The sequence below is a fragment of the Phyllobates terribilis genome, unplaced genomic scaffold (genome assembly GCF_046119375.1).
Source record: "Phyllobates terribilis strain yellow unplaced genomic scaffold, ASM4611937v1 Scaffold_8__6_contigs__length_399053987, whole genome shotgun sequence".
In the NCBI taxonomy this organism is placed as follows: domain Eukaryota; kingdom Metazoa; phylum Chordata; class Amphibia; order Anura; family Dendrobatidae; genus Phyllobates; species Phyllobates terribilis.
This window is the reverse complement of record NW_027362768.1, coordinates 294,042,689-294,070,120: the sequence shown is the minus strand read 5'-3', so window position 1 is coordinate 294,070,120 and position 27,432 is coordinate 294,042,689. Positions and strand designations below refer to the sequence as shown.

The 27,432-nt window shown below is 49.4% G+C and overlaps 1 pseudogene; it reads right to left on the bottom strand.

The window, feature by feature from the left end:
• On the bottom strand, window positions 1-27,032 carry LOC141157752 (eukaryotic translation initiation factor 3 subunit L-like; annotated as a pseudogene).
• Between the last annotated feature and the right edge of the window lie 400 nt (window positions 27,033-27,432).

Sequence of the window (27,432 nt, the reverse complement as noted above, 5' to 3'; positions counted from 1 at the left end):
CTACTTGAACTGCTTTCAAGGTTTCTGGCTCATCTTCTGCAAAGTTTTGTCTAGCTGTAAAACAGAAATCTAAGTTTCAGTCACATAATACAGACGTACTGAAGAGGCTTTAGAGGCCTCACCTGCACTCTTTAACGTGCATTAAACTAGTCCAATATGGCATTCTTGTCTAAGTTTTTGGATCTGTGCATATCTCTAGTAACAAATCCTTAATGAACCTTGGCAGTAAATGAAAAAGTACAATGATATAATTTCCAATTATTAGACTCCAATAATATACTATACACATGTGCAGCTGAAACCAGAAGAGCTTAAATCTCCGAATACAGCTACATAACAATTAACCTATTAATCATAAGATTAAAGGGAACCTGTCAGGTCAGATAACGCTATTAACCTGCAATAGCTTTATGAGGGTGCCCGGCAGCAGTACTGAAAATGCAGCACCCAGGAGAAAATTAACTTTATTTCTCCCGGGAGCAGCCGGCTTTCAGTCATACCAGCTTGCTAGCATGGCTTCAGTTACCTCTCACAGCACTGTGAACCTGTCACCACGACGCAGCATTTTGACTGACAGCTGTCACTGATGAATCGCAGAGCCAGCTGTCAGTCAGTGCCGGTCCATGCTTACAGCTGCTGCTCTCAGTGCTGTGAGCAGGGACTGTAATTGCTCCAGGCTTGACGGAAAGCCAGCAGCTCCATGGAGAAATAAAGTTCATTTTCTCCCGAGTGCAGCACTTTCAGTACAACGGCTGGGCACCTTCATAACGCTATTAACCTGCAGATTAAACCTATATCTGCAGGTTAATAGAAGTATCATACTTGACAGGTTACCTTTAAAAAGAACGCTAAATCTAAAGAAAGCATGGTCACAGGAGTCAAATTTAGAGCTTTTTTTTTTCTTTGATTTAAAGGGGTAATCTTGTTCGGCTCACTTCCGTATCGGTAGGTGAGCAGATATCTGACTGGCGTGCCTGAGCGGCAGGTATTGGGCACCTGTCCCATTCTAACTAATAACCTTATGTGGACTACCTGTATGTCCATTCTAGTGAAATAATTCCAGTTGGCATCAGAGATGAATTTCAGCTTGTGCAGGCAAGTGAGGAGAGGAGAACGATATCAGCCACAGATGCCCACAAGCTGTAAGATATCTGAAGGTGTGACATCAACGGCCCCACTCGCCTCCAGATACAGCAGTGAGCGGAACCGCCTTACTGCTTTACAGTGCTAGAACATGAGCCCTTATAATTATAGCAAACCCTCACCTCTTCAAACTTGTGTATCTGTCGTATAAAGAAGTCTCAGTAGCGTCAGGCGACTTTGGTATCTGCAATGTGAATCATGTCCTAAAGGAGAATGGAATCAAAATAAATTGAAGAAGGTCAGTTACACATAATATAGGAACGACAACAACTATGCGGATAAGACAAAAACCAGAATGCCATCCAATGTATTATTAAATGTGTAAAACTTGGCTAATCACACAGCTGAATACTGTACCTTATCTATGTAGAAGTCCACTTCTGATGCGGACTGAAATTCTCCCTCCAGTGCAGAAATGCCGCTAGTCCACACGAGGTTCTTCATCTTATGCTTGAAAATGAGAAGCTGAATGCGAAATTCCTGTTCTGGTAAATCCAAGAATCCTGCCAGCTTGGCCACGGGCATAGTGGTATATAACTTCAGGAAACTGGGAGGGAAAAAAAAAAGCAAACATGGTGAAAACTCAATTATGTGAGGTCTCTGGACATCTTTCTACCCCAACATTCTCCGCTCGAAGGAATGTCCCCAGGACGACATATGATCAAGCACTTTGCCGTTTAGGTCTTGCTGACTCTTGCTTTGTAAAAAATAAACAATCTATATTATTGTGCCTGCGTATGATCCTGCATTGGTACAACATGGGCTCATTGGATACTATAAGCAGGACATTCAGGATAATTCAGCATACTGCTGCGTGCAGAGGCGCGATGTGGCATCTTACACCAGTTCCAGAATGGAGACGCACCTGCGGATGGTGGACAGCTGTGCCTGCTGCTGGACTTCATCCAGAAAGACTTTAAGTTGCTGAAGATAAGGTTCTTTGTGAGAGTTGGGGTGAACATTATCATAGTTAGGGACCACTGGTGACAGGAACTTGGGGCAGGCGTAATTAAAGAGCTCTTCATAAATCTGTGCATCGCTGATGAGTAGAAGAAAATTTACACGTGGTCAGAAATTACAAAAACGCAGAATATCTACTTGTATTACATACCCAAATGTTGTAGATCATCCAAACCCTCGGACACATTTCTATCTGAAATGTGTACTGAGCCATCTACTCTAATCACAAGTTTAATGGCGTTTTTCACTTATAGGAAATTCCAAGGGGGAACTGGAAAAGGTTTCCCCAGAAGAAAGCTGTAATTTTTATTTTAAAATTTTATAAATGAAAACCAAACTGTATGGACAAAAGTATGAAATACAGGTTTATCATTTAGCCTTTACTAACATGTCTTGGAGAAAACTTGGCGCTCAGGTAATTGATGACAGAAGATAATTTTATTGTGTGCAGGCAATCCAAAATAAAGAAGGTCATTGCATGGCCTAGACGTCATCAGTTAGATTGCTGTGTGTATAACGACACAGGTCACAGCAAACGCTCTGGTTGAGCAGAGAACGCTGCGGTGGTGAGTGGCCAGGAAAACGTTACCTGACTGACTACACTGATTCAGCTGTAAAATTGGTAAAAGAGGGATAACGTTATAAAGTTGTTTTTCAGGGGTCGGCCTTGGGCCCTTCATTCCAGTGAAGAGAAATAATAATACTTCAGCATACCACAGCATTTTGTATGATTGTATCTCCTTGTGTTAACAGTTTGGGGGGGGTTGGCCCTTTTCTGTTCCTAATGACTGTGCCCAGTGCAGAAAGCAATGTCCATAAAAGCATGGTTGGGAGAGTTTGGTGTGAAATAAATTAACTGGACTGCACAGAGCCCCGACCTCAAATACATAGAACACCTCTGGGATGATGTAGAAAGGAGATTGAGATTCAGGCCCTCTCGCCAGCATAAGTATCTGATCTTACAAATGCTTTTCTGGATGAATGAGCAAAAATTCACACAGAAATACCGGCTAAATATTGCAGTAAGCCTTCCCAGAAGAGTGGAGCCGTTATAGCTGCAAAGTAGGAACAAATCCATATTAAATCAAACCAAGTAGGATCCCGGCACTTACATGTGAAATAATTAGTCTTAACAATAAACGGCTAATTTTTTTTCTCAATTGAAAAAAGCCCAGAAGGGGCTAATGACTTGTATGTTGAGACAACAATAAATGGCTAATTATTTCACATGTGAGTGCCGGGATCCTACTTGGTTTGATATGCATTTCCTTGACCAGAGGAAGAACCATATGGAGTGCCGACCAGCCTGCCTTTTCCTTGTAACTCCACATTAATACTGCAAGGTGGCTAACGGACACATAGTACTAAGAGGCTTGTTGGGTGCATCTGGGGCAGGTTTTACGGGCAGCCTGAGAGACGGGTGGGTCTGGCTGCCCACATACCCCACCTCTGGGTGTGCTTCACATAATAAAATAGAGTCTGTTTGACAAGTGGTCTGTGTCTGGAACTGAGAAGACCTCCTGTGTGATGTCTCCAGTCTGAGCCGGTATACTGGATGCTATCCAGCCTGTGTGTCCTGGACTGTCTCTAAAGTGACTGTGTTGGAACAGTTTACTTTGTTTTGCCTGCACTGAAAGGCCGTTTATTTTCCTTTACTTGTGGCATGGGTTATGAAGCACCAATAATCCAGCCTGGACATTTAAATGGAAAATGTTTCCATTTATACATGTCAAGCGCTTATCCCAGTACCACGTCACTAGGGGGGTGGCGGAATAAACCTACCTTCATTTACACTAATGCAAAACCTAGGTCAAGCCCAGCAACCACCATGTATTTTTTCTCTGCCCTATTCCATGCTTATCTAGGAGCTATAAGAGAGAAAATGCCAAATTGCCCATGACCTTTTTATTCTAGCTTTAGATGGGAGCCCTAGTGATATGCCATATTTATGGTTAGAAAACTGAGGCCCTGCTGTACCTGTCCATATAGAGGGCTTTTTATAGATGCGTAATATTCTGCAACCCCAAAAAATAATTGAGCAAATATTTCCAAATTGCAATGCAAAAGAGAGGAAAATATATATATATTTTTTTTAGCTATTTGGAATCAGAATCAATAATACAGAGACTCCAATAGATTTAAGGAGAACAGACGCCCACCATATAAAACACGGTCATGCAGCTTAAGACTTCCTTACCCTTTCTGCATACGTAACATTTTGTCCCCATATTTCTCTCTCAGCTGAGTGTGAATACTCTCATCAATGCGCATGGGGTACATGGTGAGGGCGATGGCCAGCAGTGCATGCATCTGCTCATTCTGCTTGTTAATCTGTGCAGAAGGAATACAAGGTTTGTAAATCCAGCGATCATTTATAATGTGATAATAAAAATATAAGAGATGACAGAACACACAAGGGGCTTACCATTTCATACTTGTATGTGGTTCTCTGGAACATACTCTTGGTTCTCTGGATATATAGCAAGATGTTAGCGAACACACGAATGGCATCCTGATATCTTCGCGTCATAAGGTAGGCAAAGCCAACATAATAGTACGTGGTCACCTGACACTCCGGCACTCGGGAGGACATACTCTGCAAGCAGAAGATCAGACATACACTATATTTCCAGAACAACTGAACAGTAGTAAGAAATTATTACATGGTTGAGAGTACAGATAACAGAAATCTAAGTTCGAGCAAGACCTGCAGTAGTTCTCTGATCCAGATGCCCCAAAAGTTCTTGGCAGCCATTAGAAGGGTTATCCATCCATTCTCCCATTGATGCGGTGAAGTAGTCCTGTGCCCTTAGCAGAGAAACACCCCCAAAACATAATGTTTCCACCTCCATGATTGACAGTGGGGACGGTGTTCTTTGGGTCATAGGCAGCATTTCTCTTCCTCCAAACACGGCGAGTTGAGTTAATGCCAAAGAGTTAAATTTTGGTCTCATCTGACCACAGCACCTTCTCCCAATAACTCACAGAATCATCCAGGTGTTCATTGGCAAACTTCAGACGGGCCTGCACATGTGCCTTCTTGAGCAGGGGGGACCTTGTGGGCACTGCAGGATTTTAAACCTTTAAGGCGTAATGTGTTACCATGGGTTTCTTGGTGACTGTGGTCCCAGCTGCCTTGAGATCATTAACAACTTCCCCCCCGTGTAGTTTTAGACTGATCTCTCATCTTCCTCATGATCAAGGATACCCCACGAGGTGAGATTTTGCATGGTGCCCCAGATCAATGTCGATTGACAGTCATTTTGTATTTCTTCCATTTTCTTACTATTGCACCAACAGTTGTCTCCTTCTCACCCAGCATCTTACTTATGGTTTTGTAGCCCATTCCAGCTTTGTGCAGGTCTATGATCTCGTCTATGAGCGAAGATACTTCCACATTCATAGGTAACAACTGGTTTGGTGCCAAACCAGACTTCTGTTTTACCATCGCAGCAACCAATAGTTGTAAGTGCTTATTAATAGTAATAGTAATGGTAGATGATACCTTCTTATTGAGCTCAATGTTTTCCAACACTTTAATAGCCTGATAATAATCTCCAAGAAGCGAATGCAGACGAAGCAGTCCAACCAAGCTGAAGTATCCAAGCATCTTGTATAGGGAATGTCTGTCGTATTCTCCAGCTACACTTTCAGGGTCACCTGGGGAAGAGAGAAAGAGGATTTATAAAAAGAAACTAAAACTATGCTATGTATTGCATAAGTAACTATGTACTACAGCAGACCATCAAATACTGCTAGTTAGTGGGGCTTAAAAGTGAGTTAACAATGGGACATTCATTACACTGATATTTCTCCTCTATGGAAGAACGTCAACCGAGTGCAGAGAGCCATCTGACATATTTAGATCCACTGAAGAGCAATTAAGCAAAAGTAAATGAGTACTTCTAATCAGGGCTGTGCAGTCGGAGTCATGGAGTCGGTGTTCATTTTGGTGGAGTCGGAAAAAAATGGACCGACTCAGACTCCTAAACTATATAATAAATTGGGTACAGTAGTTCAATGCGGTTTGTGGGGAATATTTTTTCATAAGGATTTGGGAAAGTTATGAAATGTCCTATAAATGTCTGACCTATTCCTGATCTAAGGGTCTAGACTTTTAGCTGAGATGAATGTGACTCGCCCTCTGGGCCGTGGGGCACTCGGATCCGGGCAATAGGGGAACGATGGCAGTAGTAGTGGCAACCCGGTTCCGTGGCTCAGGGTGGTCAGGCCAGTGGTAGTCCGTTATGTACTGATGATTATGTCCGACTACGCCACCCGTGGATTTGCGGTCATTAGGAACCGCCGCTGCAAGGCAGACCGCTGGGGCTGATGATGTACGCAGCTGGGATGGTGTGACTCCCCACGGGAAGAGTGCGGCCCCAGGGCAGTGTAGTGGATGTTGGGAGTGATGGTAGTGAGAGTCCCAGTGCTGATAGTGCTGGAGGAGCAAGGAGCACGCAGACAACAGGTTGCAGTCCAGGGTATTTACTAGAACAGGTAAATTGACCCACAAACAGTCCCAGCTAGGAGGGGACCTGGATGTCTGAGAGCAACGGGGAAATTGGCCCTGGTCAGGGTGAGGGTGTAGGCCTACCGTGCTTTCTGTGCTCCTTCTGGCTATCTCCTCGTTATAGGGTAACAGCCCACGTTTCCGAGCTTTCCGTGTATTCTCGCCTGTATGGCCTGCGACGTGGGTTCCTTTCTGCTCCCAGCCTTGTACGGCTTTGCTGGTCCCTTCTGTTGTGGCAGGGCCTCCAGGCTTCTTAGGCCAAGGAATTTACAGTCCCCTGCAAACTGGTTATCTGCTTGGAGATGTGGAATCTTCCCAGCCTCAGACACCAAAGTCTGGTAAATTAAGTCCGTTATCTGCCAAGACAGGCTCTCTTCGCCTCTTGTCTCTGGCTTGCGGCTCTCCTCCTGCCACACTTCCTCTTAGGTGCAATACAACTTTCTGTCCCTGCTCTGCTTCGGGACACGTCTCAGTGCTGAGACAGGCCATCCAGTTCTCTCTAACCCTGCCCCCAGCACCAGCTTTTATAGGGGCAGCCTGCTCCCCCTACTGGCCTGAGACAGTAGGTACTGCATGGTAATGTTCCCCTGACTAGAGAACCTCCCCCTTGCTCTCAGACACAGCTTTATTATATTTTGTGGCATCCAGGCCAGGGTGACACATTCCCCCCTAGTGAAATTTAGTACTCCGGGACTAAACAGTAAACAAAGACAATATACATGACCATAAAATATTAACAGACAGACGACGCACAGCTTGAGTTCTTAAGGTCACAGTGTGGTCTGTGACCGGGTGTCCATATCACCAATACAACGGGGAGCCTTAACCAGGTGGGGATCTGTCCTACCCCAAGTCCTTCACAGTCTTAGTTCATTCCTTGGTCAGGCTCCGAACGCAGTCCATACAAGGTCCCGGTTATAAAAAGTCCATAACCTTTGAGTCCTTACGGTAGCTGCAAGAAACTGAAACATAGAATTACCAAACATGCATGTAACTTTGCAAACAATTCAACATTTGGCAACAGGGTTATTTACAATCTTAGCGCGCTCTATATTTTCCAGCGAGCGGGTATCTGCCCTTTTGTGCTCCTGGTTGACCTACGTAGCCCACTGTCTGGTGGTGGACCAACCTGGCTTTCCCCACTAGCGTTAGGGGTACAGCTACCAGCTGGGTGTACAGGTAGGGCAGGCAGCTGTCTGCGGGTCCTTTGGCTTACCGCAGGCATGGCAGGCTCACTGTCAGCAGAGGGTTGACTCTCCTGGGCTGCTGGTACAGGCTCTTCTGCCTCTGGAACCGCTTGCTCCTCTTCACCTTCCGGCTCTGTTGTTGGTTGTTGCTGTGCCGGTTGCAGGAAATGCAGGACAGGTACCACTATGGCATCATTTATGCGAGTCCAGGACTGAGGGAACTCTCCGAGAACGGTGCTGATCATTTCTTCCTTGTCCTCTGCGGGATTAAGGTCACTCTGATCCTCTTCTGCACTACGGAGTTGCTCGGGGCATCTTTTGAGGTGGTCTCTGGAGACGGTGCTAGTGGTTTCTCCTCCGTCCTTGGTGATCACGCACACCTTCGGGTTGTCGTGATCAGACTGCAGTACGGTGTAGGGTTCCCTTTCCCACTGGTCGTCCAACTTATGTAGCCTTCTTTTTCGCTTTAGGACTTGCTCACCAGGTTCTAGGGGACCAGCAGGGGCGTGTTGATTGAAGAGTTTTTCTTGCCTCTCTCTCACCTGTGCCAGGCTCTTCTCCACACTCTCCTGTACCTTCTTGTACTGCAGTTGCCTTTCCGTATCCCAGTCCGCATCCGGGGAGGTGTCCTCAGGTATTAGGACTCCCATCTCCAGGTCTACGGGCAGCTTACCTGGTCTGGCTCGCATCAGGTAAGCCGGGGTGCCGTTTGTAGCATTCACCGGGATATTGTTGTATAGGTCTATCAGGTCCGGCAGTTTTTCTGGCCACAGGCTGCGTTCCTCCAGGGGCAACGTCTTCAGGAGATCAATGACTATATTGTTCATCTTCTCACACATCCCGTTGGTTTGGGGGTGGTAAGGCGTTGTACGAATCTTCTTACAGCCATAGAGGTTGCAGAACTCCTGGAAGATTTCAGCCTCGAACGCTGGACCCTGGTCTGTCAGGACCTGTTCCGGATACCCGTGTGGACAGCAGAAATATTGCTGGAAGGCTCTGGCCGCTGTTTGGGCTGTCAAGTCCTTTACCGGGACCACCACTAGAAAACGGGAATAGTGGTCCACGATTGTCAGGGCGTAGATGTACCCTGACCGGCTTGGAGCCAACTTGACGTGGTCTAGAGCTACCAGCTCAAGAGGCTGCGTGGTGACGATGGGCCTCAAGGGTGTCTTCTGGCTGGTGCGGTCCTTCCTCCTCAGGTGACAAGGGCCACAGTCTCTGCACCACTTTTCTACAGCTCCTCTCATGCCGACCCAAAAGAGCCTTCCTCTTAGCAGGAACTCCAGTTTCTTCCAACCGAAGTGTCCCGCTCTGTCATGGTAAGCCCCCAGGACCATAGCTGCATCCCGCCTTGGGACCACGACTTGCCAGGTCAGCTCGTGCGTCCGGTGGTTGACAATCCTTCTGCACAACTTGCCTTCGTAGAGGAACAGCTTGCTCTTCTCCTTCCATAGCTGCTTGGCTTCCTCTGGGGCATCCGGATCTAAGCGGGCGTCTTCCCGGGTCAGCAGATCTTTCACCAGGCGGACTGTAGGGTCACTATCTTGGGTCTCGGCCCAGCTGTGGTGAGGTAGCGGATTGATCATCACGGTTGTTGGATCCTCCTCCTTCACGCGGTGGGAGTATTGAGCGGCTCCATACCGGTGAAACGCGGGGAGTTCTACCTCCTCCAGCTCTTCTGGGTTTTCGTCACCTTCAGGTAAGTGAGGCATCCTCGATAGGACGTCCGCATTCGCATTGGTTTTGCCTGCCCGGTACTTGATCACGAAGTCATAGTTGGAGAGACGGGCCATCCACCGCTGTTCCAGGGCACCCAGTCTTGCATTGTCCAGGTGTGTCAACAGGTTGTTGTCCGTGTACACGGTGAACTTTGTGGAGGCCAGGTAATGCTTGAAGCGTTCTGTCACGGCCCACACCACCGCCAAGAATTCTAGCTTGAAGGAGCTGTAATTCTCCGGGTTCCTCTCGGTGGGTCTCAGCTTCCGGCTGGCGTACGCGATCACCCTTTCTCTGCCCTGTTGGTTTTGGGACAGTACGGCTCCCAGTCCCACATTACTGGCGTCCGTGTGGAGAATAAAAGGCTGACCATAATCAGGGTAGGCCAGGATCTCATCCCCCGTGAGGGCCATCTTCAACTGGCGGACGGACTCCTCTTCCGGTTTATCCCACTTGAAGGGTGGCTTTTGACCTCTGGACTTAGACTGTCCAATCAGGAGGTCCTGCATAGGAGCTGCCATCTTAGTGAACCTGGGGATGAACCTTCGGTAGTAGCCTACCAACCCGAGGAACTGTCTCACCTCTTTGATGTTCGAGGGGCTTGGCCAGCTCTTGATTGCCGTGACCTTGTCAGGGTCGGGGGCTACTCCTTCCGCACTTACCACGTGCCCTAGGTACTGGACCCTTGGTTTCAGCAGGTGACACTTCGATGGTTTCACCTTCAGGCCGTAGCCTGCCAGGGCTTCGAACACCTCGGCCAGGTGCTTTAGATGGTCCTCTTAGGTCTTCGAATAGACGATCACGTCGTCCATGTAAAGGAGGACCGTCTCGAAGTTTCGGTGCCCTAGACAGCATTCCATCAGCCTCTGGAAGGTCCCTGGTGCGTTGCAGAGCCCGAAAGGCATACAGTTGAACTCGCTCAGTCCCATCGGGGTGGTGAAGGCGGTCTTCTCCTTGTCAGCCACTGCCACAGGAACCTGCCAGTACCCGCTAGTAAGGTCCAAAGTAGAAAAGAAGTTGGCTGATTTTAGTGCGGCTAAAGACTCCTCTATTCTAGGCAGCGGATATGCGTCTTTGTGGGTGATACGGTTGATTTGTCTATAGTCCACGCACATTCTCATGGTGCCGTCTTTCTTTTTTACCAGAACCAAGGGGGCTGCCCAGGGGCTACAACTATCTCAAATGACCCCAGCTTCTTTCATTTCCCTCAGCATGCCCTTTGCGTTCTGGTAATGTGCAGGGGGTACAGGTCTGTGTCTTTCTTTTATCGGTGGGTGGCTCCCTGTGGGGATGTGGTGTTCTATCCCTTTTACTCTGCCGAAATCTAGCGGGTGCTTACTAAAGACTCTCTCGTACTCCTGTACCACCCGGTAGACTCCTTGTTTTTGGTGCAGGGGAGTGGAGTCAGCACCCACATGGAGTTTCTGGCACCAGTCCTCCTTTTGTTTCTGGGAGCCATTACCCTCCGCCTGTGGAGATGGAGGCAAGGGTTCCACGGCCCTGAAAGCTTTGTGTTCGACAACAAACAGTTTGGCGAGTGTAGCGTACCTGGGTAAGTGTACTTCCCTCTCCCCAATGTTGAGGATGCGGACGGGCACCCTCCCATGACGGACATCAGCCACCCCCCGGGCTGTCAAAATGGTGGGCCTGCTGTCTGAGTACACGGGTTCTACCATGGCTTGGTAGTCTCTACCTCTCAACCCGATTGCAGTCCGACACCAGATCATCATTTCACTTTTGGGAGGCATGGAAATGGGGAATGGGTCACTCAGTCTTACGCTACCGATCTCACCACCAGACAGTTCTACCTGCTGCCGTCTCATCAGGGCTTTTATCTGCTTGTTGAGGACTCTCTGTTGGCTGGAACTAGCATTCACCGCCACCTGTTATAGAATTACAATTACTTCTGAAAGACAATTTTCGATCACGTTAGTACCCACAGTTATTTTAGGGTGACTTTCACGATGGTCAATGTCCACATTAATCACTCCCTGTGCCGGTAGTTCAACTTTACCAATTTTAATGGTCATCTCCTTGAACCCCATCTGCGGCACGGGTAAGCCATTACTGGCGATGATGCTCAAGTTACTGTCTGGATACCGTGTGATATCAGCATCAGTCCAATACTGCTTAAAAAGTACATAAGGGATAGTGGATACTTGCGACACAGTATCCAGCAAGGCGCTCATGGGGATACCGTCCAGCACCACGGGTAAAACCGGGCGCCCCCCAACGTACTTATCACGCCAATTATAAGGGCCTGGTGATCTTGTGCCTGGGGGTTGGCCCTCTGCCCCAGGTTGGACCCGTTTAAATTACAGTACCTGGAAATGTGTCCGGGCTGGTTGCATCGACGGCAAATGGGCTGTCCATCCTCTGCGTAGCGGACTGTGGGCCTCCCTCGGAACGACGGGATCCTCCTCTGTCGACGCCACGGGACATCCTCCGGACTTGAAGCCAGCTCGATGGGTCTTGACGGGTCCACTTGCAACGCCTGGACGGTCCTGGTCAACGCCGCGACGCTCCTGGTCAGCTCCTGGACTTGGTGGTGCAGGTCTTTCGATGGGGCTTGGTTCAGGGCCTGTGCATCAGCCCCCACGGGGTCCATAGAGGAGGGCGCCGCCTCCTGGTGGTAGGGGAGAGCAGGGCGCCGGGGGTTTATAGCGCCACTGGTTGCAGGTTCACGGAGCACCCTTATGGCCCTGTCCTTAAATTGGGCAAAGGTCAGATCAGGGTTCTGAAAGAACATGAGGCGCAGTTGGGCCCTGTGGGCGTTAGACAGCAGACCTTCTATGAATTGTTCCGTTAGCAGCTTATCCGTTTCCTGCACGCTGCCAGGGTCAGTTTGTTGGATGGCCCTCAGGGCTTCCTGCAAATTTAGGGCATAGTCTCTGATGCTGTCCTGTGCCCGCTGCTTACATCCATAGAACCTCATTTTAATTTCAGCGGAGGTACGTGTGTCAAAGGTACACCGCAGGCGGGCCAGAATACCCTTCACGGTTCTTTTCTCCTCAGTGGGCCATGATTTTACCTCCCTCTGGGCTGCGCCAGTTAACTGCCCTGTTAATATGCTGACCTTCTGTTCCTCTGTCAGGGGGTAGACTTGGAACAAACTGTACAGTCTTTCCTTAAAGTCAGTTAGGACATGGGGCTCCCCTGAGTACTTGGGCAGCCAGGCCGCTCCAGGGATGTAGGGCAGGGAAAAGGGCATCACCGCTGCTGCAGCTGCGTTGGTGGTAGTGGGCGCCTCTGTATCCGACATCTTCCTCCCACCTAGTTAAGCGTGGCCTACCAAAGTCTGGTAAATTAAGTCCGTTATCTGCCAAGACAGGCTCTCTTCGCCTCTTGTCTCTGGCTTGTGGCTCTCCTCCTGCCACACTTCCTCTTAGGTGCAATACAACTTTCTTTCCCTGCTCTGCTCCGGGACACGTCTCAGTGCTGAGACAGGCCATCCAGTTCTCTCTAACCCTGCCCCCAGCACAAGCTTTTATAGGGGCAGCCTGCTCCCCCTACTGGCCTGAGACAGGAGGTACTGCATGCTAATGTTCCCCTGACTAGAGAACCTCCCCCTTGCTCTCAGACACAGCTTTATTACATTTTGTGGCATCCAGGCCAGGGTGACACAAATGTGTGCTGCTGTAAATTTATCACTTAAACATGAGCCATGTATGAGGGAGTCGGAATCGTGGAGTCGGTGTCATGGAAATTCAGGAGTCGGAGCTTTGGCTTACCAACTCCACAGCCCTGCTTCTAATTACTAAATATTTGTAGAGATCTAGCAGACACTGCACAGAAAGAATTAAAGGTTTCCTAGAATAAATAGGCAGGTACCTCACTTAAATTATCAAGACTTGGAGTGCAACTGTGCAGTCACTACGTGACTGCAGATTTGTGAATCTGCAGAGTGCGCGCTGGATTCTGGTGCATGAAGCGTGCGGGCTTGTGAATGCAATTTGCATAATATGGTCACGTACCGACTAGATGTGTGTGGCCTGGCTTAATTCAAGTCAATTAAGGGAGGCCGAACATGTCTAGTTGGAATGTGGCTGGAAATATGCAAATTGCATACTTGCATTCACAAGCCCGCTGTAGATCCTGACAGTGGGCACTGAGAGGATTCACAAGTCTGCAGTCACATAGAATGGCTGCAAAATTGAGCACCGAGCCTGGACATCACCATTGATAAAAATAAACAACTGTCAGTGGCATAAAAACCCAGACAGATTCTGTGTCGAGAACACGACAGGAACATGAGCCAAAGACACCAAGCATCAAGTACAGCTCTATCCCTCACCTCCACTGGTGTAAATCTCCAGCTGCCGGTTAATGTTGGATTTATCCACTAGAGAATGTAACACATTAAGGACGCTCTGAACGTTTCAGATCTTGGGGATGGAACGCAGGAATTCAATTTCTTCCTCTGATTTCTTTGCGGTCTTACACCGATACTGGCTGAATGACTGAAACTGCATAGTGCAGAAATAGACAGATTTAACCAAGAGTGAAAATATTAGGTCTGCATGTTCAAAGAGAGACGCGTGAGAGAGCGCAGCGGGAGAAAGTCTACAGGAAAATATCTGTACCTGGTAAATGAATTCATCAATAATATCCCACAGCCACTGGTTAGGCAGCTCCAAGGGCGCAGGACCATCAGCATCTACAAGGAATTCATCAGTGTCAATGCAAATAATATCGCACCAGCAACACAACACAAGCCACAGACAAAACTGTCATGTCATTCTTAGAGGGGTTATCGCACAAACAATGATCATATAGTCACAGGATTCACATGCATGTCCATTACTGCCATATGTGATCATGCATGTGCACTACTGATCTATCCACACTCAGCACACAGGATTAGCTTTGTGTCTTCAGTGGGTGGGAGGGGGTTTGCAGTGGTTATACCCCCCCCACTGATCTCACCTGTTGATACATCAATGTTTGGGTGAAAACACCTTTAAAAGAGGTAGTCCGAAGGCCAAAGAAATTTTCATCTAACTCCCTATCTAGTGCTGTAATTTAAACCCATTTCAATTAGGCTTACATTAAAAATTCCCTACCGTCCCCTAACTACACTAACTGCTATTACATCTTTTTTCCCTATTTCCCATGCGCTGACGCTTCGTGTGAGAATCCCAGTGCATGATGAGATACTCAAACAAAGAGTCATAAGAGGGTAGAGGCTGCGGTCACTGCTGCAGTCGCAGCCCCCCTCCCTGCAGCCAAGAGTCAAAAGTGCTGTCCATTTCAGGGCATGGGCTAGTCCGTGCACGCTGTTGTGGCACCCCAGGGGTCTGGTTGCCACAGTAATAGAAATATTATGTCTGAGAGCAAGTGGGAGGTTTCTCTGGTCAGGAGCCCTAAGCATGCAACACGGCCCACCCAGACCTGGGAGGGGAGGAATCTGCCCTTATAAACTGGGTCTGGGGCGGGATTAGTGAGTGAAGCCCCAGACAGAGACGCAGTCTGGTCTGGAGGAGAGCAGACACAGGGAAAGTGAGAACAGGAGCTCTGTAGGAGCAGAAGCAGAAGACCAGGGGCTGTGAGCAGAGATATAGCTCGCCCTGGCTGAGGACACTAAAACCGGACACAGGAGTCCGAGGCTGTGGGGACTGATATATACCCAGCAGCAAAAACCAGCCGGCAGGGGATTCCAGGTCCTCTGGCCATAGAAGCCCGGAGGCTCAGTCACAAAGAAGGGACCAGCACCGCCATCCAGGAGCGGAGGCTAACAGAAGGCCCCAAGTCACCAGCCATACGGGTGAGCACCACACGGTATACTCAGGGACGTGGGCTACTTGTAACCGCTGACAGCAAGGTAGCCAGGAAGAGTGCAGACAGACGGGGAGGCCTACAACTCCACCTGGCCAGGGGAGATCCTGCTTGCTCACAGACTGACCACGCCCCTTATACTAGCCAGTACTCCCCGGAGGATCTGCCTTATAACATCAGTAAAGGCCCTGAACTGCAACCACACGTCTCTGTGTTTCATCGCCGCACCAGCACCATTAGTATTGGGACGCCCACACCATCACTACCATCATTCACTCTAGCTGCCCTGAGGCAATACTTCTCCTGTGGGGAGTCATCCCATTCTTGGCTGCGCATATAACATCAGCCTCAGCGGTCTGCAGCGCAGCGGCGGTCCCCACTGACCGCAATCCACGGGTGGCGTAGTCGGACAATTGCAATACAAATAGACTGCCACTGGTTTGACCACCCTGAGCCACGGACCGGGTCACCGCCACGCGGAGACTACAACCCCCCAGCATCCTACCACAGGCCCGGTTCCGGGTTCCCAGCACAGGCCCAGGGGGTGAGTCAACTTTGGCGTAGTCGGCAGGATTTCGTGCCCGCAACCACCGGGTACTGCGTGCCTGAAAAAGACTTTTGTAACTTACCTGTGGCGAAGTTTCCCGCCGTCCGGAGTCGTTTCCCGCCATCTGGAGCCGATTCCCGCCATCAGACGCCATCTTGGACCGTTTCCCGCCATTAGACGCCATCTTGAACCGTTTCCCGCCGTCTTCTGCCGTCTTCCCGCCATCCGCAGCTGCTTCCCGCCATCGGACGCCATCTTCAGGACGCCGAGCAGGAAGAAGAGGGGCGTGGACGCCGAAAGCGCGCGACACCCGAAGCTCTGCCCCACGCACCGACGCTGCGCAAGGTCCTGGAAGGGAGGAAGAGCGACGCTGACGTCATCGGAGCGCGACGCCAGGTCCTCGACCCCGACGATCGACTGCGGAGCCGCGGCCTACGGAAGAAGAGCATCGCAAGGTAGGCCACGGTCCACTAGGGGGGAAGGAGGATGTCGGACACCGAGGGGAGCTCCACCGCCACACCGGCCGCCAGCGCAACCGCTGCTGGGGTCATGCCTTTCACCATGCCCTATATCCCGGGGGCAACCTGGCTACCCCAGTACTCAGGGGAGTCACATACCCTAAGTGACTTTAGGGAAAGACTGGATAGCCTCTTCCAGGTATACCCCCTCACGGAGGAGCAAAAAGTAAGCATCCTGGTGGCCCAGTTAATCGGGGCAGCCCAAAGGGAGGTAAAGTCCTGGCCACCTAGGAGGAAGAGGACTGTCAGAGAAATACTAGCCCGGCTGAAAGACACGTTTGATACCCGCACCTCAGCCGAAATAAAGCTCAGATTATACAGGTGCAAACAGCGGGCACATGAGAGTATAAGAGACTATGCTCTAAACCTACAAGAGGCCCTGAGAGCCATTAAGCAGGCAGACCCTGACAGCGTGGGAAATGAAGACAAGCTGTTGACCGAACAATTTATTGAGGGTCTACTGTGCAATGCCCACCGAACCCAGTTGCGGGCAATGGCCTTACAGGACCCTGACCTGGACTTTGCACAGTTCAAGGACAGAGCCATCCGGGTGCTCCGAGATCTGGCACCAGGTGGCGCTGTGACCCACAGGCGCCCTGCTATCACTTACCACCAGGAGACGGCGCCCTTGTCTGCAGGGCCTGTGGGAGCTGATGCGCAGGCTTTAAACAGTGACCCGGCTACAGACCTGCACCATCAGGTCCAAAAGCTGACTAAGAGCGTTGCCGCACTAACCAGAACTGTGCAGTCTTTACAGGTCTCTTCTCCAGGAAAGATCCAGCTGGCATCCGGACCGGAGGACGTCCCGTGGCACCGACTGAGGAGGACCCCACCGGCCAGAGGAAGACCCAGCGACAGATACAACGAGGACGGACGACCCATCTGCCGCCGCTGCAATCAACCCGGACATATGGCAAGGTACTGTCATTTAAACGGGCACAACCTGGGGTAGAGGGCCAACCCCCAGGCATAAGATCATCAGGCCCATCAAACTGGCATGATAAATACGTAGGGGGACGTCCAATCTTGCCTGTGGTACTGGATGGCATTCCTATGAGTGCCCTACTAGACACTGGGTCACAGGTGACCACCATCCCGTACGTGCTCTTTAAGCAGTACTGGAATGACTCGGACATAACCCGCTACCCAGATGACGACCTGAGTATCATCGCCAGCAATGGTCAGCCCGTGCCGCAGGTGGGATTCAAGGAGGTGACCATTAAGATCGGTAAAGTCGAACTGGCGGCACAAGGACTGATTATAGTGGACATAGACCGTCATGAGAGTCACCCTAGAATAACCTTGGGAACTAATGTGATTGAAAATTGTCTTGCAGAGGTGATTCTCATTTTACAGCAGGTTGCCAAGAACGCCAGTTCCAGCCAGCAGCGTGTGCTCCAAAAAGAGATCCGGGCACTGATGAAGCGGCAACAGGTGGAACTATCTGGTGGTGAGATAGGTAGCGTGAGAATGTGTGACCCGTTCCCTATTGCCATGCCCCCAAAAAGTGAGATGATGATTTGGTGCCGGGCAGCTATTGGTCTAAGAGGTAGAGACTACCAAGCAATGGTAGAACCAGTCTACTCGGACAGTAGGCCCACCATTTTGACAGCACGGGGGGTGGTCGATGTACGCCATGGGAGGGTGCCCGTCCGCATCATAAATATCGGGGAGAGAGAAGTATACCTGCCCCGGTATGCCACGCTAGCCAAATTGTTCACCATCAACCAGAACTCTGTACAGGCCGTAGAACCCTTGCCTCCATCTCAACCAGAGGAAGGTAACGGCTCTAAGAAACCAATGGAGGACTGGCGTCAGCAACTGCATTTGGGTACTGACTCCACTCCCTCACACCAAAAACAGGGAGTCTATCGGGTGGTTCAAGAGTACGAGAGAGTGTTTAGTAAACACCCGCTAGACTTCGGGCGAGTAAAGGGGGTAGAACATCACATCCCCACAGGAGACCATCCTCCCATAAAGGAGAGATACCGACCCGTACCCCCTGCACACTACCAACATGCCAAGGGGATGCTAAGAGACATGAAGGAGACTGGGGTAATCAGGGACAGCTGTAGCCCCTGGGCAGCTCCACTAGTCTTAGTGAAAAAGAAAGACAATACCATGAGAATGTGTGTAGACTACAGGAAGGTTAACCGTATCACACACAAAGATGCGTACCCGTTACCAAGGATAGAAGAGTCCTTAGCTGCATTAAAATCTGCTAACTTCTTCTCTACTTTGGATCTCACTAGCTGGTACTGGCAGGTTCCTGTAGCAGAGGCAGACCGGGAGAAGACCGCATTCACCACCCCGATGGGTCTCAGCGAATTTAACTGTATGCCGTTCGGGCTCTGCAACTCACCAGGAACCTTCCAACGGTTGATGGAATGCTGTCTAGGACACCGGAACTTCGAGACGGTCCTGTTATACCTGGACGATGTCATCGTCTATTCCAAGACCTACGAGGACCACCTGAAACACCTGGCAGAAGTGTTTGAAGCTCTGGCAAACTACGGTCTAAAGGTGAAACCCTCCAAGTGTCACCTCCTGAAACCAAAGGTGCAGTACCTGGGACACGTGGTGAGTGCTGACGGAGTGGCTCCCGACCCTGATAAGATCACCGTGATTAAGGACTGGCCAAGACCCTCCAGCATAAAGGAAGTGCGGCAGTTCCTCGGGTTGGTAGGCTACTACCGAAGATTCATTCCCGGTTTCACCAAAATGGCAGCCCCTATGCAGGACCTCCTGATAGGTCAATCTCGGAAAGCCAAAAACCAGAAGCCGCCCTTCAGGTGGGAAAAGCTGGAAGAGGATTCCTTCTGCCAGCTGAAGATGGCCCTCACGGGGGATGAAATCCTGGCATATCCAGACTACAGCCAGCCCTTTATCCTCCACACGGACGCAAGCAACATCGGGCTAGGAGCCGTACTGTCCCAGATCCAGCAGGGGAAAGAACGGGTAATCGCTTACGCCAGCCGAAAGCTACGGCCCACGGAGAGGAACCCTGAGAATTATAGCTCATTCAAGCTGGAGTTCCTGGCAGTAGTGTGGGCAGTGACCGAACGTTTCAAGCATTACCTTGCCTCTTCCAAATTCACCGTGTACACGGATAACAACCCATTGACACACCTGGACACTGCAAGGCTCGGTGCCCTGGAACAGAGATGGATGGCCCGCCTGTCCAACTTTGAATTCACCATCAAATACCCGGCGGGACACTCAAATGCCAACGCGGATGCCCTGTCTAGAATGCTGAACTTACCGGACGTAGGGGAAGATCCAGAAGATCTGGAAGAAGTCGAGCTCCCTGCGTTCCACCGTTATGGGATTACCCTGTATTCCCACCGTGTGAAGTACAGGCACTCCGTGACGTTCAATCCCTTGCCCCACTACAACTGGGCGGAGACGCAAGACAATGATCCTGCAGTCCGTTTGGTGAAGGAAAATGCTGACCCAGGCCGATGCCAGTCTTGACCCAAACGCTCCGGAGGAGACCAAGCATCTGTGGAAGGAGAAAAGTAAGCTGTTCCTCTACAGGGAGAAGCTGTGCTGGAGAATGGTTAACTCTCGAACACATGAGTTGACCTGGCAGGTAGTGGTCCCAAGACGAGACGCGGCTATGGTTCTGGAGGCATACCACAACGGAGCAGGACACTTCGGATGGAAGAAGCTGGAGTTCTTGTTGCGTGAACGGTTCTACTGGGTAGGCATGTGAGGAGCCATCGAGAGGTGGTGCAGAGACTGTGGCCCGTGCCACCTGAGAAGAAAAGACCGTGCCAGCCAGAAGACTCCCCTGCAGCCCATCATCACCAGACAGCCACTGGAACTGGTAGCCCTGGACCTTGTGAAACTGGCTCCAAGCAGATCTGGGTATGTCTACGCCCTCACAATCTCATGGTATTGTCTTTCTTTTTCACTAAGACTAGTGGAGCTGCCCAGGGGCTACAGCTGTCCCTGATTACCCCAGTCTCCTTCATGTCTCTTAGCATCCCCTTGGCATGTTGGTAGTGTGCAGGGGGTACGGGTCGGTATCTCTCCTTTATGGGAGGATGGTCTCCTGTGGGGATGTGATGTTCTACCCCCTTTACTCGCCCGAAGTCTAGCGGGTGTTTACTAAACACTCTCTCGTACTCTTGAACCACCCGATAGACTCCCGTGACCTTTACAGACTAAAGTTTCTTGTAAATATGTTGTCTTGTTATTGTTATACCTTGTATTTATGTTTCTTTAAAAATGTGTTTAGTCCCGGAGTACTAAAGTTTACTAGGGGGAAGTGTGGCACCCCAGGGGTCTGGTTGCCACAGTAATAGAAATATTATGTCTGAGAGCAAGTGGGAGGTTTCTCTGGTCAGGAGCCCTAAGCATGCAACACGGCCCACCCAGACCTGGGAGGGGAGGAATCTGCCCTTATAAACTGGGTCTGGGGCGGGATTAGTGAGTGAAGCCCCAGACAGAGACACAGTCTGGTCTGGAGGAGAGCAAACACAGGGAAAGTGAGAACAGGAGCTCTGTAGGAGCAGAAGCAGAAGACCAGGGGCTGTGAGCAGAGATATAGCTCGCCCTGGCTGAGGACACTAAAACCGGACACAGGAGTCCGAGGCTGTGGGGACTGATATATACCCAGCAGCAGAAACCAGCCGGCATGGGATTCCAGGTCCTCTGGCCATAGAAGCCCGGAGGCTCAGTCACAAAGAAGGGACCAGCGCCGCCATCCAGGAGCGGAGGCTAACAGAAGGCCCCAAGTCACCAGCCATACGGGTGAGCACCACACGGTATACTCAGGGACGTGGGCTACTTGTAACCGCTGACAGCAAGGTAGCCAGGAAGAGTGCAGACAGACGGGGAGGCCTACAACTCCACCTGGCCAGGGGAGATCCTGCTTGCTCTCAGACTGACCAGGCCCCTTATACTAGCCAGTACTCCCGGGAGGGTCTGCCTTATAACATCAGTAAAGACCCTGAACTGCAACCACACGTCTCTGTGTTTCATCGCCGCACCAGCACCATTAGTATTGGGACGCCCACACCATCACTACCATCATTCACTCTAGCTGCCCTGAGGCAATACTTCTCCCGTGGGGAGTCATCCCATTCTTGGCTGCGCATATAACATCAGCCTCAGCGGTCTGCAGCGCAGCGGCGGTCCCCACTGACCGCAATCCACGGATGGCGTAGTCGGACAATTACAATACAAATAGACTGCCACTGGTTTGACCACCCTGAGCCACGGACCGGGTCACCGCCACGCGGAGACTACAACCCCCCAGCATCCTACTACAGGCCTGGTTCCGGGTTCCCAGCACAGGCCCAGGGGGTGAGTCACTGTCATTGTGCGATGTACAGTCATAGCATGTGCTCTGTGTTGTCAGCTCAGATCAGTAATAATGAGCCAACACCACAGAGGAGAGTGCACTGTCAGAACACGGCGTCAGAATACCCGGCAGCGTGCAGAGAACAGCACTGTCCCCACAAGTGACACAGCGATCAGGGACTAGCCCAGCCCCTGAAATAAGCGTCAATGATGAAGCTTCAGTTCAGGGAGGAAGCAGGGGCTGTGGCAGCCTCTCCCCCTAATGAAGCTTCATTTCAGTATCCCAGCATGCACATAGCATCATCAAAAACCAAGTAGGGAAAAAAAAATACAATAGCAGTTAGATAGTGAAGTTAGGGGACGTTAAGGAATTTTTAGTGCAAGTGACGCGCCGCTGGGCCTGTGTCGCGCTGCGTTGCGCATGCGGGAGCTTACCCGGAGCCGGATCTCTTGAGGGTTGTAGTCTCGTGGCGGTGATCCGGTCCGTGCCCAGGGAGTCAGACTAAGTGGCGCTGTATTAGCGGTAGATGTTGGACGACTACGCCACCCGTTGAGTACAGCTAAGGAGCTGCTGCTGCAGGGCAGACCGCTGAGACCGGTGGTAGGATTGTGCAGCGTGATAGTATAACCCCCAACGGGAGGGGTATGGCCTCAGGGCAGCCGACGTGGATGATGGGGGTTGCAGGAACCACTCAGAGACGATGCGGTGTAGTTCAGGGTCTTTACTGGTGACAAAGATAGACCCTCCCGGAGTACTGGCTAGCGGTTGGGGCCTGGTCAGTCCTTGAGCAGATGGGATCTCCCCTGGCCAGGCGGAGTTGTAGGCCTCCCAAACTAACGATACTCTTCTGGCTACCTTGCTAGAAGCGAGTATAAGTAGCCCACGTCCCTGAGTGTACCGTGTGGTGCTCACCCGTATGGCCGGTGACTCGGGGCCTTCTAGTAGCTTCCGCTCCACGACGGCGGTGCTGGTCCCATGCGTGTGACCGTGCCTTCAGGTTTCTTGGCCAGAGGACCTGAAATCCCCTGCCTGACGGATTCTGCTGCTGCGTAGGAGTTAGTCCCCACAGCCTCGGACTCCGGGTCCGGTAAGAAATCTTCTCAGTCAGGGCGAGCTCTGCAGCTGCCAGCCCCTGACTCCTTGTAACACTGCTCCCACAGAGCTCCTGTTGTTTCTTCCCATAGCTGCTTCTCTTCTCTGTCTCTACTTCTGGCATGGCCCAGGAGCTGGGCCTAGCCGGAGCCACAGCTCCCTGTCAGCCCTCCTGGCTCAACTCTCCCTCTGAACTCTCTAACCCTGCCTCAGCCCCAGGTTTATACAGGGGAAGTCCTTCCCCTCCCAGGACTGGGCAGGAGGTGTGGCATGCATAGGATTCCTGACCAAGAGACCTCCCACCTGCTCTCAGACATAACATTGCATTACTGTGGAAACCAGACCCCTGGGGTGCCACACAAGCATATTAGAAACTAGTTTGGATTACGGTACTAAATAGATTTATCACCCACTCCTGGTTTTGGCTTTCAGATACTGATATGATATACTGACCAAATACTCAACGTGTGAATGTGGCTTAACAGTCAAACTTACTCAAAATGTAGTTGAAGAGATTGCAGTAGTTGTAGTAAGATTCGAAACGCTGCTCCAATGTGGGTCCTCCCTAAACAAAGGACAAGAATCAGTGTTATTGCATCCCCCCAAATACAACTTATGCACCGGTGTCCAAATTAAAGCTGCAGAACGAATACTTACTCTAACTTTGGCGTAGATGTGTCTGTAATATAGCTCCTTATAGAGGATTAAGAACACCGCATCTGAAAGAGAAGGGAACTGGTTATAAACACCCACACATTAAGTTTAGATGGTTGTTTTAGATTTCTAACAAAGTCAGAAAAAAAGAGAAACAGTTATCAAAACCACAAGAACAAAAGTGGATAAAGTAGAATTAGCAAGTAAGAAGTGGTCAGCATTTATTTTTCTAAAATGGAAAACTGCTTCCTTTTCTATTGCACTAAATATAATTGACTCTTTTGACTGCAAAAGCATCTCAGCCTATAAAAAAGGGTGCAAATAATAACTCAAGAGGGTATGGGCACACAACGTCTTTCAGACAGATTCAGCCTAAAGAAGCACTATAAAAAAATGCACAGCAATGTTAAAACTTCTGTTAATTCTTTTAACCACTGCAAGTTTGAAAACCGGGATGTGGACGCACGTTCAATATTTGGGGGGCTTCTGCTTGGAAGCTGCTAGCTATTAAAATGACAGAAAAAAAAAAAGCCGACAGTAAAACTGGTGCAAAAATGCCAATGAAGACGCTTTGGGAAAAACACCGCCGTAATTTTCCTGCACAGTCTTAGCCTTTGATAACTTAGCAGGTACACCGGCGAATAAGAGATGTCATGTGCACCTTCCCCAAGTCATACAGCCATCAGTAACGTAAATGCCCACACCTACCATTCCCAACTTGCGGAGCGATTGCTTCTGCTTCAGGCCATGGGGAATTCTTGAAGAAACGTTCAGTTAACTTTGTCCAGCTGCAATGAGAAGAAAGCAGTAAGTCAGTGAGAAATAACGATGGTAGAGTCAGTCATGAGAGTAGCAGCTGCAAAAAACTGATCACACTGTCATATGAACCTCCATGCTGCAGAACCTCTTTACCTGTTCTCATAGATACTGTATCTTGTATCTCGTACACCTTCTGGTCGATGACATCGCTGGACACTCGGCTGGCCTGCAGCTCGTACACCTTCTGATCTATCAGGTCAGACACTGTCTTGTGGAAGTACTGAATAAAGTTCTTTATCACTTCAGGGATGACCTGATAGGTTTGCTGCTCATACTGGCGTTCATATGCCAGGTCCTACTTGGGGTCACCTGTGATAAAAAGTGAAAATGCTTATCAATACTAAATAATATAGAATAACTCACACATACTAGTTCGACGTTTTGGTGGGATAAGTGAACGAGGCTCCAAGAAATATTGAGCGATTGGTGATGTAATATACACAATTTGCTGCTGATGTTTTTACAGGAGCATGGTTAGGCTCAATGGACATAATGGAAATCACCAATACAATTCTGCCTCATCTCATCGGCTGACGTGTAATATACAAGAGACATACGAAGCATGTTATGTTTCTAAAGGGAACCAGTCATGTCAGATATTTTTTTTAAGTAAATTTATTGCTTTTTCATTTAGTTTTACAAATCAAAAAGAGAAATAATATAACATGTTACAAAAGACATCATGTTTACATTCATGAGCGCACTTCATATATCACACTTAAAAAATCCTATATAACTGTTAGACTTTTAAAGGGAATCGGTCATGTGAAAAATGCTATTAACCTGCAGATTAATAGCGTTCTGAACCTGCCTGGTACCAAGAGGAAAGGAACTTTATTTCTTCGGCAGCATTCGGGTTTCAGGCACGGGGGCAGCGGCGGTTCAGTCACCGCTCTGTGAATGTAGAGCGATGGCTCTAACTTTGCCCCCGGCCCTGACAGCTGGACCTAATGCTGAGCTGCTGTCAGTCAGTGTCGGGGTGCAGTTACAGCCGCTGATCTCTATACACAGAACGGTGACTGAACCCGTGCCGGCACTGCCCCCGTGCCTGAAACCAGTACACTATTGGGAGGTATAATGTTAATTTCCTCCTGACAGCGTGGGTCTAGGTGCCAGCACCAGGCAGGTTCAGAACGCTATTAACCTGCAGATTAACCCCATATCTGCAGGTTAATAGCGTTTTTTTTCACGTGACAGGTTCCCTTTAAGTCCTCAAGACAGTAACAGCATTTGGAATCTTTGTGACACCTTCAGCCTTCCCAATGTACTGTCTAATTCTTCGATACCTTCCTTTCAGTGGGTATAAAAGCTTGTACTAAATGTTTTATCTCTACAGCACTATAATACGTTAAAATAAACTTTCTTCAATTGTCAAGGAAAAGCTTAGTTTTTCTTTTATCGCGTTCTGTTTCTATCCGCTCTATGTTCAGCCAACGTCTTAGTTTGTCTCAAATCAAGTGTGATGAAGGTACTGATTGCGATAACCAATCTTTTAAAATGGCCTTTTCTAGAGATCAGAAAAATGGAGTGTATGAGAATAGGAAAGCGACCAGAGCTTGTGCTCCCATGCACTCCTCCTTCTTTATGAAATATTGCTAACATAGGGCTTATCTACAATATTATATTCCAAATATGTTCTACACTTGATTGGATTATGCTCAAGAACGTTTGGACTATACTACACTGCCATAGTCTGTTTTGCAAGTCTTACATTTAGGGCAATATGAGATTCTATCAGTCTGAAGTGTACCTGATCACACTATTAACATGCAAATACAGGGATAATCTGCAGATTAATAATGTTATGAAGGTGCCCAGTCGTCGTACTGAAAATGCAACACCTGGGAGAAAGTGAACTTTACTTCTCCCTGTAGCCGCTGCTTTCAGTCATACCGGCGTCTCCGGAGAAATTAGTCACCGTTCACAGCACTGAGAGCAGCGGCTGTAAGCACGGACCGGCACTGACTGACTGTTGGCTCAGAAGTGCATCAGTGTAGAGCTGCCACTCTCTGCGCTGTGAGCAGTGACTGTAATTGCTCAGGACATGGTGCTATGACTGAAAGCGGCAGCTCCAGGGAGAAATAAAGTTAAAACCAATTGGGAGAAAATTAAGTACAACGTCCAGGCACTTTCATAATTATCCCTATATCTGCAGGTTAATAGTGTTATCTGACCTGATAGATTCCCTTTAATGAGGCTGGTGGAATATGTAATGCAAAATCAACAGGGTAAAGTCACAGCTAGTGTGCTGGTTTGTTCATTGTATCAGAGGAGAAAGAGGTCAACTAAATAAGAGCACAAGGTGACGGTTACAGGACCACGTGGGCATGTTTGTGTGTGGTCAGAAGAAATAGCAAGAAGAATTTCCTCCCCTTCTTCCAAGAACCTTATCTTTCTCATTTTTCTGTTGGCATAGCAGTATGAGGGCTTGCTTTTTGTAGGGTGAAAATTCCAACAAGGGTAAAATGGTAAGAACAAAAATGCAAATCCGCCATTGTATTCTGGGGCTTGTTTTTACAGCGTTCATTGTATGGTTAAAAAAAAAAAAATTGACCTAGCAATAGCAATAATCCTACCTGTGTGCGTGTCATAGTCCGCCTGGCAGCTGTAGGGATCATATGGGGTCTGCAGAAAAACAGATCAGAGGGAAATGAGCACAAGCAATAATAACCCATCCACACTGGGATAACGACAGCCGTAAAGAGAGCAATCACACGGGACTCGCCCCCGACACCACTACTGTGATTGATTCATCATCTATTCCACAGCCACTCACATCGTAATCCTCGTACGACATGATGAAGTCTGCAGAGCGGCCACCGGCAGCTGCAGCGCGCACAGGGGGAAAGGAGAGACCAACTTCCGGCGACTTCCTATGACCGCACTGCCGGTGTCGCGGGCACCCAATTAGGGCCGCTTTTACATTTCTGCTTCAGCACGATTCTTTGCGACCTTGTGGCTGATTGGCTTTTCTTGGTCACGTGTGTTGCAGGCCGCTCTTGCGTGTAGCTGGCTCTACCACATGGAGATGGTTGTTATCTAGTAGCAGACCTTCTGTGGCAGCTCCTGGATCACAGCTCTGATTACTGCAGAGCTCCTCAGGCTTAACATTAGGATCTGTTGTACTGCTGATAAGTGATCCTAGGTCTGGTCATTTCTACACACTATTCAACTATCAGGCGTAAGGGGGTGACATA